This window comes from Leopardus geoffroyi, chromosome A3 (assembly GCF_018350155.1).
Source record: "Leopardus geoffroyi isolate Oge1 chromosome A3, O.geoffroyi_Oge1_pat1.0, whole genome shotgun sequence".
NCBI classification, from domain to species: Eukaryota; Metazoa; Chordata; class Mammalia; order Carnivora; family Felidae; genus Leopardus; species Leopardus geoffroyi.
The window spans coordinates 70921864-70935934 of record NC_059336.1 but is presented as its reverse complement, the minus strand read 5'-3'; positions in this window follow the sequence as shown (position 1 = coordinate 70935934).

The following is a 14071-nucleotide window of genomic DNA, read 5'->3' as shown; positions in this document are numbered from 1 at the left end:
ACAGTGAAGACCTCTCTTCCCTGAGCTAATCAGAGTTTGTTTTCCATGATACCTCTAAGCCGAAGGCTTAGATGAACCATAAAACTGAAGACTGAATGTGGTATCTCTGAGTTAAAAAAAAAAGGCAGGAGAGGACTTCTTACAAAGTTTGTCTGACTGAGGGGCACATGAGTGGCTCAGTCGGTTGAGAGTTTGACTCTTGGTTTTTGGCTTAGGTCATGATCTCACAGTTTTTTGGGTTCAAGGCCCATGTCAGGCTTCATGCTAAAAGCACGGACCCTGCCTGGAATTCTCTCTACCTTTCTCTCTGCCCCTTCCCTGTTCATGCTGTCTCTGTCACTCTCAAAATAAATACATTTAAAAAAAAAAAAAAGCTTACGTGATTGGTATTTCTAAAACTTTAATCTTATTTCTTCATCTAAAAGGTTGTTTATTATTAATTTTTAGCAGGATAGTCTCATTCACCAATTCTGATTAAAAGAAAACTTCACCCAACTTGTGGAAGCCCCACTCTCCTTGCACAGAAACTGGCTTGTCTTAGGATTTCTCTCCCTTTGTCTTCTACTTGAAATTAGGCAAGAAATATGAATGACTTTAGCAGGATGCCAAGGGAATGCTCTACCACCTCAATTTTGGCAAGACATGTTAGGTAGTCTTGGACACTCCACCTCCAGGTACTATTAAGTTGTTCATATCAGCACGAATAATAAACTTGCCATGTTTCTTTCCACTTTCAGTATTCTGGTAAGCAATGATTGGGCAACCTATACACATTCACCCACACCCTTCCTGGCAGCTAATAATACCCAGAATATGTTATAAATCCACATCTAAAAAAAGGTTTATTCACTTAATGCACAGGTCCTTCTGCCCACGTCGAAGTGTTACCTACATTATTATGCAAATAAGCTTCTATATGGAGATACTGTTTAGAGACTTCCTAAAATTTTTCTAAAATAAACCATCATGCACACTCAGTTTCTATAAGTAGAACTGAGGTAGTGTGTTGTATAAGCCTCTATCTTCCTCTCTCTGGAGAACAATGTGACTATCACAACCCCCATTGAGCATACTGCTAGGGATTGGTTTGTCCTATCAGTTTTCAGTTTTATTCATTTATTCTTTGTTGGGCACCCATTGAACTTCCAAAGTCTCTGATATTATGTGTTATAAGTCCTTGGGGAACCTGAATAGACAGACCCCTCTTAAAGGTTGTTTTTATTGTGTTACTATTTTGTCAGTTATAATCATTATAGTCCCAGTATAACGTTGAAAATTATTTAGAATGGGGCACATTTTTGCCACCAAAAATATTTATCCCTATATTCTTATTAAAGCAATGATATAAATGTCTTAGAGTAACATACTGTCCCTTTTTAAGGCCATTAACTGTAGGATTTTGTGAGAAATGCTTTTGACTAAGGGTCTGGACAGATTTAGTTCAGCTCTTCTACTAATCAATTTTGTATTACTAAATATGTACTTTTTTCTCTTGGTTGTATTTCTCTTGTTGCTTTGCTGGTCTTTGGGGATTACTGTGAAGAAAAATATAGCTGGTGGGATAATGCTTTGAAACGGCAATATGAAAATTCAAAGTAGAATCACCATTTTCTATTTATATTCTATAACTTAAACCGACACCCCTCTCAGAACACATATAAACCCATCCTCCCTCACACATATTTTCATGCAGTTAGCTTCTCTCCAACACTTCTTTTTTATAGAAAATATTACTTAGAAAGTCATTAAATGCAGGACCTTTTCTTTTTTTACATTCACCAATGATTCTGACACACAATACATTTATTTATTCATTCTTTTGACGTATCTCTTTCTCATTTTCAATCACATGAGTATCTTGTTTCTTATTCCATTTTTTTTTATCACTTTACTACCTCCCTCACCAAGTATTGGTTCACCATCAACCGTACAGTGGAAAAAGTGCATTTCAAGCATTCCTGTCATTATCTTCTCATTTCCCCAGTAATACAGTCACACTATTACCCATCTGTACCTGCAGCTCTTGTATTGCCAAATGAAGTAGGAATTTTGTTTTCATCATCATACTTTCTTGCCTTTCTGTGGAGTAAACAATTATTGTTTATTATTGCAGTTTTTCCCCTTTTGGGATATTTTGTTTATCTTTTCCTCTATTTTCATAATACATGTTTTTTTTACAAAAAATTTCACATGTAACTTCAAGTTTTGTAGTATAACCAGTTGAGAAGTCAATAAGACATTTAGAAATATAGAAATAGAATTTGAAGGAGAGATCACAATTGAACTATATATCTAGTAGTATCTCAATTTTAAAAATGTGGAAACTGAGATCTAGAGAAGTCAATTACCTTTTCCAAAATTAGAATCATTAAGTGGCAATTAAGTATGTCTGGTTCTTGAATTCAAATCTTAACTATCATAACCATTAAGCTATGCCCACAAAGACTGAAGTATCGTCTGAATGAATGAATGTGCTTGCCCCTATTTGCTCTTAATATTTTTTAAAAGTCTTTTAGGGGGGAGGAGCCAAGATGGCGGAACAGCATGGAAGGTTTTTGTGTGTCTCCTGTCCATGAAATACAGCCAAACCAACACTAAACCATCCTACACACCTATAAAACTGATTGGAGGATTAACACAGCAATCTGCACAACCTGAACCACAGAATTTAGCAGGCACGTGGTGTGGAGAGGTGAACTTGGGGAGAGAGAAGCTGGCGACGGGCAGGGAGTCACCTTTGTAGGTGGAGAGAGGACGGAGACTGGGGCGGGGGAGAACACAGGAAAAGCACCCCTCCCCAAAAGCAGTTGGAAAGAAAGTGGAAAATTGGAAACTGCTGCAGGGACTAACCTAAAAAGGGAGAAAGGAAAAAGGAGAGGGTTTAAATTCCATTAAGACTGTAAATAAGGGAAGTGCAAAGGCTGTAACTCCGCAGCTCGATACCTGGCGGTGCTCTGGTGGGAAGGGTGAATCCCCAGGAAGAGAGTGGGGTCCAGGATTTTCAGGCCACACGGGGAAAAGCGGTTCCACTGATGGAAGGACATTTGGTAGAGACTGTTGAAGCCACCTGGTCCCAGCAGACCCCAGAAAATGGCCACATTCGCTGGTGCTGAAACAAGGTCATTAAGTGTGAAGCCAGGTACCAGATGTGTGTTGTGATTTTCCATAATCCCTGAAAAGCTGCTGCTACACTATCTCGCAAACTTTTTCTGGGGTGGGCTGGCACCTGGCCACAGTCTCGGGGTACCAGCAGCAGCAGGCATTCCTGGGTGCAGCTGGCATTCGGCCATTGCTCAGTGAGACCCTCCCACACATGGGCAGAATGGGTCAGAGCCACAGTCCTTCAGAAGTAAGGGGCTGGGGAAAACAGCCACATCTGAGACAAAACTCGGGAGAGAGGCACTGCCTGAGGCTTGGTCACGGACAGTGAAGAAGCAGGCAGTGGATGAAAGCTGAAGACAGAGGATGGGTGTGCAACTGCTGATCAGGGAGAACACAGTTCCCATACTAGAGACTGGGTAGCTGGGTGCCGCCATTTTCACCACTCCTGTGCATGCGCATATGCAACTACAAGCGCTGCAACAATCCACCCCAGTAGCCTAGCAGCGCCATCTAGTGGAGAATGGAGCCATTACACTGAGCCCTGCCCAAATGGGCCAACCTCGCTCTTCAAGCACACAAGTCTCACCGCCTACTTAGTTTATGGACTATAAAGTGCTACATACTCTGACTTCTAGGGGAAAACAAAGTAATTTCAGTCCTATTTCAATCTGTTAGCAACTCTGTTTATTCAATTTTCTTTCTTTTTTTTTTCTCTTTTACAATATTCTTTTTCTTAAATAAAGAGAAAAAATTCATTTTTATTTTCAATTTTTATTAAAAATATTTTTAATTTCTTTCTATAATTTTTACGTTTGTATACATTTTTTCAAATTCTATCTTACTTCCATAATTCTACTTTAGTCTACTTCAGTGTATACCCCTTTTCAAATTTTCAAACTATTTCCTTGTTTTCTCTTTTTCTTTTTTCGTTTTGTATCTTTTCTTTTTCTTGAATGCAGAAAGTGAAAAATTTCATTTTTACTTTCAATTTCTATTAAAAACATTTTTCTTTAAATTTTTTACTATATGTTTTGCTTTTATGTAAATTTTTTCGAATTCTACTTTACTATCATCCTTTTATTTCAGTCTACTACAGGGTATTCACTTTTTCAAATTTTCAAACGATTTATTTTTTATCTATTTTTTCTTTTTCATTTCTTTTCTTTTTCTTGAATACAGAAAGACAAAAATTCATTTTTTATTTTAATTTTTATTAAGACTTTTTCTTTTTTTCCTACTATATTCTTTACTTTCGTGTAAGTTTTTTCAAATTCTATTTTACTCCTATCATCTCATTTTAGTTTACTTCAGTGTGTTCAATTTTTCAAATTCTCAAACAATTTCGTTATTTTTTCCCCTTTTTTTTCTCTAATCTTTCAAACCACGTTCAACACCAAGACGAGAACACACCTGGATCTAGCATCATTTATTAGATTTAGTGTGTGTGTGTGTGTGTTTAATTTTTTAATTTTAATATTTTTTTAATTTTAATTTTTTTTAATTTTAATTTTTCTATCTCATTAATTCTTTTTCTCCCTTCAAAATGATAAAATCAAGTAATTCACCCCAAAAGAAAGAGCACAAAGAAACTACATCCAGGGATTTAACCAACACAGATACAAGCAAAATGTCTGAAACAGAATTTAGAATCACGATAATAAGAATACTAGCTGGAGTCAAAAATAGATTAGGATCCCTTTCTGCAGAGGTAAAAGAAGTAAAAAATAGCCAGAATGAAATTAATATGCTATAACTGAGCTGCAATCATGGATGGATACAGCAGCAGCAAGGGTAGATAAGGCAGACAGAGATTCAGCGATATAGAGGACACACTTATAGAGAACAATGAAGCATAAAAAAAGAGGGAGATTAAGGCAAAAGAGTATGACTTAAGAATTAGAGAAATCGGTGACTCATTAAAAAGGAACAACATCAGAATCATAGAGGTCCCAGAAAGGAAAAAGAGAGAAATAGGGGTAGAAGGGTTATGTGAGCAAATCATGGTGGAAAACTTTCCTAACCTAGGGAAAGACACAGACATCAAAATCCAGGAAGCACTGAGGACCCCCATTAGAGTCAACAAAAACCGACCATCAACAAGGCATATCATTGTCAAATTCACAAAATACTCAGGCAAGGAGAGAAACCTGAAAGCAGCAAGGGAAAAAAAGTCCCTAACCTACAAGGGAAGACAGATCAGGTTTGCAGCAGACCTATCCACAGAAACTTGGCAGGCCAGAAAGGAGTGGCAGGATATATTCAGTGTGCTGGATCAGAAAAATATGCAACCAAGAATTATTTATCCAGCAAGGCTATCATTCAAAATAGGAGAGATAAAAAGTTTCCCAGACAAACAAAAATTAAAGGGGTTTGTGACCACCAAACCAGCCCTGCAAGAAATTTTAACGTGGACTCTCCAAGGGGAGAAGAAATGAAAAAAAAAAAAAAATATATATATATACACACACATATATATATGCATACATATACATATATATGTGTGTGTATACATATATATATGTGTGTGTATGTATACATATATACACACACACATATATATATACATAATATATATACACATATACATATACATATACATACATATATATATAATAAATATATATAATATATAATATGTAATAATATAATATTTTTGTATGTATATATAATATATGTATTATTTTGTATGTAAAATATAATTTTGTATGTATATATATAATAATAAATATATATATAATAAATATATATATATATAAATACCAAAAGCAACGAAGATTAGAAAGGGTCAGAGAACAACACCAGAAACTCCAACTCTACAAGCATCATAATGGCAATAGATTCATATCTTTCAGTACTCACTCAACGTCAATGGACTCAATGCTCCAATCAAAAGACATAGGGTAACAGAATGGATAAGAAAACAGGATCCATCTATATGCTGTTTACAAGACACCCACTTTAGACCTTTTGAAAATAAAGGGATGGAGAATCACCTATCATGCTACTCGTCAACAAAAGAAAGCCAGAGAAGCCACACTTATATCAGACAATCTAAACTTTAAAATAAAGATTGTATCAAGAGATGCAGAAGGGCATTATATCATAATCAAGGGGTCTATCCACCAAGAAGACTCAACAATTGTAAACATTTATGTGCCAAATATGGGAGAACCCAAATATATATCAACTAATCACAAACATAAAGAAACTCATTGATAGTAATACGACAATAATAGGAGATTTCAACATCCCACTCACAGCAATGGACAGATCATCTAATCAAAAACTCAACAAGGAAACAATGGCTTTGAATGACACACTGGACCAGATGGACTTAACAGATATATTCAGAACATTTCATCCTAAAGCAGCAGAATATACATTCTCCAGTGCACACAGAATGTTCTCCAGAATAGACCATATACTGGGACACAAATCATCCCTAAGTAAGTACAAAAAGATCAAGATCATACCATGCGTATTTTCAGACCACAATGCTATGAAACTCGATATCAACCATAAGAAAAAATTTGGAAAGGTAACAAATACTTGGAGACTGAAGAACATCCTACTAAAGAATGAATGGGTTAACCAAGAAGCTAAAGACCAAATTAAAAAGTATATGAAAGTCAATGAAAATGATAGAACCACAACCCAAAACCTCTGGGATTCAGCAAAGGCGGTCATGAGAGGAAAGTATATAGCAATCCAGGCCTTCCTAAAGAAGGAAGAAAGATCTCGGATACACAACCTAACCTTACGCCTTAAGGAGTGGGAAAAAGAACAGGAAATAAAACCCAAAAACCAGCAGAAGACAGGAAATAATAAAGATTAAAGCAGAAATTAATGCTATCGAAACCAAAAAAAACAAAAAACAAAACAGTAGAACATATCAATGAAACCAGAAGCTGGTTCTTTGAAAGAATTAACAAAACTGATAAACAACTAGCCACTTTGATCAAAAAGAAAAAGGAAAGGACCCAAATAAATAAAATCCAGAATGGAAGAGGCGAGATCACACCAACACCACAGAAATAAAAACAATAATAAGAGAATACAATGAACAATTATATGCCAATAAATGGGCAACCTGGAAGAAATGGAAAAATTCCTAGAAACATATACACAACCAAATCTGAAACAGGAAGAAATAGAAAATTTTATCAGACCCATAACTAGTAAGGAAATAGAATTAGTAATCAAAAATCTGCCAAAAAACAAGAGTCCAGGGCCAGATGGCTTTCCAGGGGAATTCTACCAAATATTTAAGGAAGGAAGAGTTAACACGTATTCTCTTGAAGCTGTTCCAAAAAACAGAAATGGAAGGAAAACTTCCAAACTCCTTCTATGAAGCCATTACCTTGATTCCAAAACCAGACAGAGACCCCACTAAAAAGGAGAACTACAGACCAATTTTCCTGATGAACATGGATGCAAAAATCCTCAACAAGATATTAGCCAACCGGATCCAACAATACATTAAAAACATTATTCACCACGACCAAGTGGGATATATACTTGAGATGCAGGGCTGGTTCAATATCCACAAAACAATTAATGTGATTCATCACATCAATAAAAGAAAGGACAAGAACCATATGATCCTTTCAAGAGATGCAGAGAAAGCACTTGACAAAATACAGCACCCTTTCTTGATAAATACCCACATGAAAGTAGGGACAGGAGTATCACACCTCAAGATCATAAAAGCCATATATGAACGACCCACCACTAATATCATCCTCAATGGGGAAAAAGTGAGAGCTTTCCCCCTAAGGTCAGGAACAAGACAGGGATGTCCACTCTAGCCACTGTTATTCAACATAGTATTGGAAGTTTTAGCCTCTGCAATCAGACAACCCAAAGAAATAAAAGCCATCCAAATCGGCCAGAAGGAGGTCAAACTTTCACTCTTCTCAGAGGACATGATACTCTATATGAAAATGCAAAAGATTCCACCAAAAAATTGCTAGAATTGATTCATGAATTCAGCAGTTGCAGGATATAAAAATCAATGCACAGAAATTGGTTGCATTCCTATACACTAACAATGAAGTGGCAGAAAGAGAAATCAAGGAATCGATCCCATTTACAGTTGCACCAAAAACCATAAAATACCTAGGAATAAATCTAACCAAAGAGGTGAAAAATCTATACGCTGAAAAGGATAGAAAGCTTATGAAAGAAATTGAAGAAGACACACACAAAAAAGGAAAAAGATTCCATGCTTCTGTATAGGAAGAACAAATATTGTTAAAATGTTGATACTACCCAAAGTGATCTACATATTCAATGCAATCCCTATCAAAATAACACCAGCATTCTTCACAGAGCTAGAACAAATAATCCTAAAATTTGTTTGAAACCAGAAAAGACCCCAAATAGCGAAAACGATCTTGAAAAAGAAAACCAAAGTAGACTTCAAGCTATACTATAAAGCTGTAATCTCAAGACAGTATGGTACTGGCACAAGAACAGACACTCAGATCAGTGGAACAGAATAGAGAACCCAGAAATGGACCCACAAATGTATGGCCAACTAAACTTTGACAAAGCAGGAAAGAATATCCAATGGAATAAAGACAGTCTCTTCAGCAAGCAGTGCTGGGAAAACTGGACAGCCACATGCAGAAGAATGAACCTGGGCCACTTTCTTACACCATACACAAAAATAAACTCAAAATGGATTAAAGACCTCAATGTAAGACAGGAAGCCATCAAAATCCTCGAGCAGAAAGCAGGCAAAACCACTTTGATCTTGGCCACAGCAACTTCTTACTCAACACGTCTCTGGAGGCAAGGGGAAAAAAAGCAAAAATGAACTACTGGGACCTCATCAAAATAAAAAGCTTCTGAACAGCAAAGGAAACAATCATCAAAACTAAAAGGCAACTGACAGAATGGGAGAAGATATTTGCAAATGACATATCAGATAAAAGGTTAGTATCCAAAATCTATAAAGAACTTATCAAACTGAACACCAAAAAAAACCAAATAATCCAGTGAAGAAATGGGCAAAAGACATGAATAGACACTTCTCCAAAGAAGACATCTAGATGGCCAACCGACACATGAAAAAATGCTCCACATCACTCATCATCAGGGAAATACAAATCAAAACCATAATGAGATACCACCTTACACCTGTCAGAATGGCTAACATTAACAACTCACGCAGCAATAGATGCTGGCGAGGATGCAGAGAAAGAGGATCTGTTTTGCATTGTTGGTGGGAATGCAAGCTGGTGCAGTCACTCTGGAAAATAGTATGGAGGTTCCTCAAGAAACTAAAAATAGAACTACCCTACCACCCAGCAATTGCACTACTAGGCATTTATCCATGAGATACAGGTGTGCTGTTTCGAAGGGACACATGCACCTCCATGTTTATAGTAGCACTATCAACAACAGCCAAAGTATGGAAAGAGCCCAAATGTCTGTCGATGGATGAATGGATAAAGAAGATGTGGTATATATATGCAATGGAGTATTACTCGGCAATCAAAAAGAATGAAACCTCGCCATTTGCAACTACGTGGATAGAACTGGAGGGTATTATGCTAAATGAAATTAGTTGGTCAGAGAAAAACAGAAATCATATGACTTCACTCATATGAGGACTTTAAGAGACAAAACAGATGAACCTAAGGGAAGGGAAACAAAAATAATATAAAAACCGGGAGGTGGGGGGACAAAACAGAAGAGACTCATAAATATGGAAAACAAACTGAGGATCGTTGGAGGGGTTGCAGGTGGGGGGATGGGCTAAATGGGTAAGGAGCACTAAGGAAAATACTCCTGAAATCATTGTTGCACTATATGCTAACTAATTTGGATGTAAATTTAAAAAAATAAAACATAAAACAAGTTAATAAAAAAAATAAAAGCCTTTTAAGTATTTATATAATCTTGGTCACCATCTCTCACCTATGCTATTGTAATAACCTTCTAAACAACCTTTCTGCTTTATAATTTGCTTTCTGTAGTCAGTAGTCTATTCTCAATATCATAGCCAGAGTGAACCTTTGAATATATTAGATAATTTTACTCCTCTGTTCAAGTCCATGCAGTGGTTTTCCATTCCTGCAGCATAATAGCCAAACTTCTTATAATGGCTTACCAAACTCCACATTATTGGGACCTTCATAACTTTTGTGGACTTTTTCTTTAGTTTACTCACTGGACCATACTAGTCTCCTGTTGATGCTCAAGAAAGCTTAATCCCTTCTTTGGCCCCTCCCCAGGCATGTGCCTGCATTCCCAATTCGCTGAACTCTTCAAAATCTTTATCAAAAGTCATTTTGTTAATGAAGCTTAGTGTTGCTATTTTTATCAAAATTCCACACCACATAATTACAACCCTTATAGTTATTATTTTTCCCAAAGAATTTATCAACTCCCTACATACTACATAATTTATGTATTTATTAGTTTTATAGTGTATTGTTTATTTTCTCTTCCTGACTAATGTAAACTTCATAAGGACAACTACTATATTTTCAAAAATATTTGCAAATAGTTGTTTTTGAATAAATAGTAAGGTAAGGAAATAATTGAGAAGCAAAGTAAGATAGGAATGAGGAGACTTGAGAGTTATAAGGATATTTTACTAGAGGATAAACATATCACTATTCTCTGATACTTAGACAAAGTATTTTATGAGACTAAATCTACCCTGAAAATAATAGAATTTAATGTGGTGTTTTCTCAGTGCACTTTTAGTTCTGAAATGTGACATATGAATGAAAGGGTACAGTAAACCTCTATTTTTCATTAAGCCCATAATATTAGAAAGGACCTCCTGGAATTGAAAGTAGTGGTTTTGTAACTCTGTAGAGTAACCACTTATTTTGCACAGTAGGTAGAAAACATATGGGACTTATGTTCACAGGACCTGGTCTGACTGAAAATTCCACTAAATTGAAAAGAGTTTAAAATACCTTTTTAGATTATGTAATCATTGTTGCTGCCAATCTTTTAAAATCAGCTTCCTAAATATCAACCTTCTACCCCGCACTGTGTAAAGACATATTATAAAAGCTGTATCTTGACCTAATCCAGTGAAATATTTTTACTAAGCAAAAATAGAATCTTAACAGATTTTTAAAAGATGCAATACATGTACTATTCCCTGTTTGTGTCCTGGGAAGGAAAATATCCACCTATAAGTGATGCTCATACCTTAAGGAAATCAGAATCAGGCAAGATTATTCTAATGTTGTTACTCAATAGTCTATCTTTTAATTATTTTACTTTGCTTAGTATATTCTCTCAATTGAGTTTAGTGGCTGGTGACTTAAATTTGACATTTGTGTTTGAGCAAATTTTATTATAGTATCAATTCTGTCTGCCTTAAATCAGTATATGAACAGTTTCTGAATTCTAGGAAATAAAGATTGTAAAACATTTTAATATACAGTAAATGATGAGCTCCTGGCAAAATTTAGAAATATTCTTTGTAGGGGCGCCTGGGTGGCGCAGTCGGTTAAGCGTCCGACTTCAGCCAGGTCACGATCTCGCGGTCCGTGAGTTCGAGCCCCGCGTCGGGCTCTGGGCTGATGGCTCAGAGCCTGGAGCCTGTTTCCGATTCTGTGTCTCCCTCTCACTCTGCCCCTCCCCCGTTCATGCTCTGTCTCTCTCTGTCCCCAAAATAAATAAACGTTGAAAAAAAAAAAAAAAAGAAATATTCTTTGCAATCTCAATTATTCCCTAAAATGCTAAATTTTATCCTAATTATGCACATTTGGAAGAATAGGAGCTGTATTGTCAAAACAGATATTATCATCTTGGAGAACTGAATTTGTCCTGTCCTAAAATCTACTGCATATTATTTGACCTTTATCTTAACTTTAAATCTCTGCATTCTTGATGATATGTTAAAAACAAAGGAACTTGATCAGCACAGAGAAAGTGTGAGATGTGACAAAGACCTACATGAATATATACAGCATTCTGAGATCCTTGAAAGGAAACTGACAAAGTGGATATCATAAGAAATATTCATTAATAGAGACCAAGCAAATCTGATTTCTAAATCACCTTTAATTTAGAAGGCAGTGAATTGGTTTGCTTTGTACAATGTAGGATAAAAAGAGTTTTCTCAATAAATATTAATCATGCATATGGCTACATAGGAAATGTTTAAGTTTTTCAACCATCTTTTTTTTAAATGTTTATTCATCCATTTTTGAGAGAGAGAAAGTGTGTGCATGCACACATGAGCAAAGGAGGGACAGAGGGAATGGGACAGAGAGAGAATCCCAAGCAGGCTCCATGCTGTCAGTATAGAGCCTGATAGGGGGCTCCATTTCACAAACCAGGAGATCATGGCCTGAATTGAAATCAAGAGTCAGACACTTAACCAACTGAGCCACCCACATGCCCCGCTTCTCAAACTTTCAAGAAAAATCTAGAATATTTATCCTATCAGTTTTGTGATGAGGTGACCAATAAGTAAAACTTAACAACTAATTAGTGTAGATATCTGTTAAATTTTTCACAAAGTCAAAGATTTATAGCACATTTAACTCACATATGATCTCATTAATGAGACCAGTTGTGGATCCTTTGCTGTGATGCATTGCTGAAATATCTCAGGCCAGATAGTTTTTGATGAAGGTACTAGAGTTTAATTGTGTTTTGTTTGAAAGATTAGTGAAGTCTGTAGTCATGATCTCTAGCAGTTGATCAAAAGTCTAAATATAAAAACACAGCACATCTTGAATGTAGAGCATGGGCCATCCAACAATTTCTTAAAGGGACAGATAATAAGTGTTTTAGGCTTCACAGACCATATGGTCTCTGTTGCAACCACTTAACTCTGCCTTTTCAGTGCTGAAGCAGACAAAAAAATAAATAAATGGGTGTGAATATGTACCAATAAAACTTTCCTTAAAAATGCAGGTGGCTGGGCTGTGGGCTACAGTTTGCCAAACCCTGGTCTAGAGACTTGGTGGGGCAGAGAAAAAGGTGATGATTCATTATACCTAAGAGCTGATGAGTTTGAATCAAATATGTCCATTCAATTTTTAAATTATTGACATCTTTATTTTCAGGTTCTGCCAATTTAAAAAGAGGTAGTTGATATTTTACTGATGACTCTCAAGACTGATTTAAATATTGCATTTTCTTACTATATATTCACTCTTAGAGATATTTCATCTTATTTAATGGTATAATTCCCCCCATTTATGAAATTGAAATTGAAAAATTTAAAATATAATAAAACACAATTAAAGGATGAGGGAGAGGTCCTCAGCCATTTATTTATTTATTTATTTATTTATTTATTTATTTTTAATTTCCTTCACAAACAGTGTCCAAAGTGTAACTTTAGCAAAAGCCCTTTTTCCATAAGCCTCTTTGGAAAAAGAGTAAACGTTTTCAAAGTGTCTATTTATTAAAGCTTTGGCTAAGCTTATTAACAATAAGAAAAGTATTATGTCCCTTTTTACAATAACTGAAATACAATTTTTTAAGTTCTGAAAGTCTTTACTAGAAAAAAAATCTTGATACTTCAGAGAATCATGAAATTTGCTGGGATATCACTGTGGCCCAAACCTGAACCTCTGCTGCTGAACAGCCTTATGGCTCCTTAACTACTGTCTGTAAGACATGATGATGTGATAATGTGATTAATGCTAATTTGATGTCTGCCTAAGAAGAAAGCATTTTTCTTTTTTCTTTGCTTTGTTTTGCTTCTTTCTTTCTTTCTTTCTTTCTTTCTTTTTCTTTTTCTTTCTTTCTTTTTCTTTTTCTTTCTTTCTTTCCCTTTCTTTCTTTTAGAAAGAGAGAGCACAAGTGAAAGAGGGATAGAAAGGTAGAGAGAGAGAGAGAAAAAAAAAGTGGGGCTCACCTGAAGCGGGGCTCATGCTCACCCAAAGCAGGGCCCAAGCTTACTGGATGCAGGGTTCAAGGGGCCTTGAACTCACAAACCATGAGATCATGACCTGATCCGAAGTCTGATACT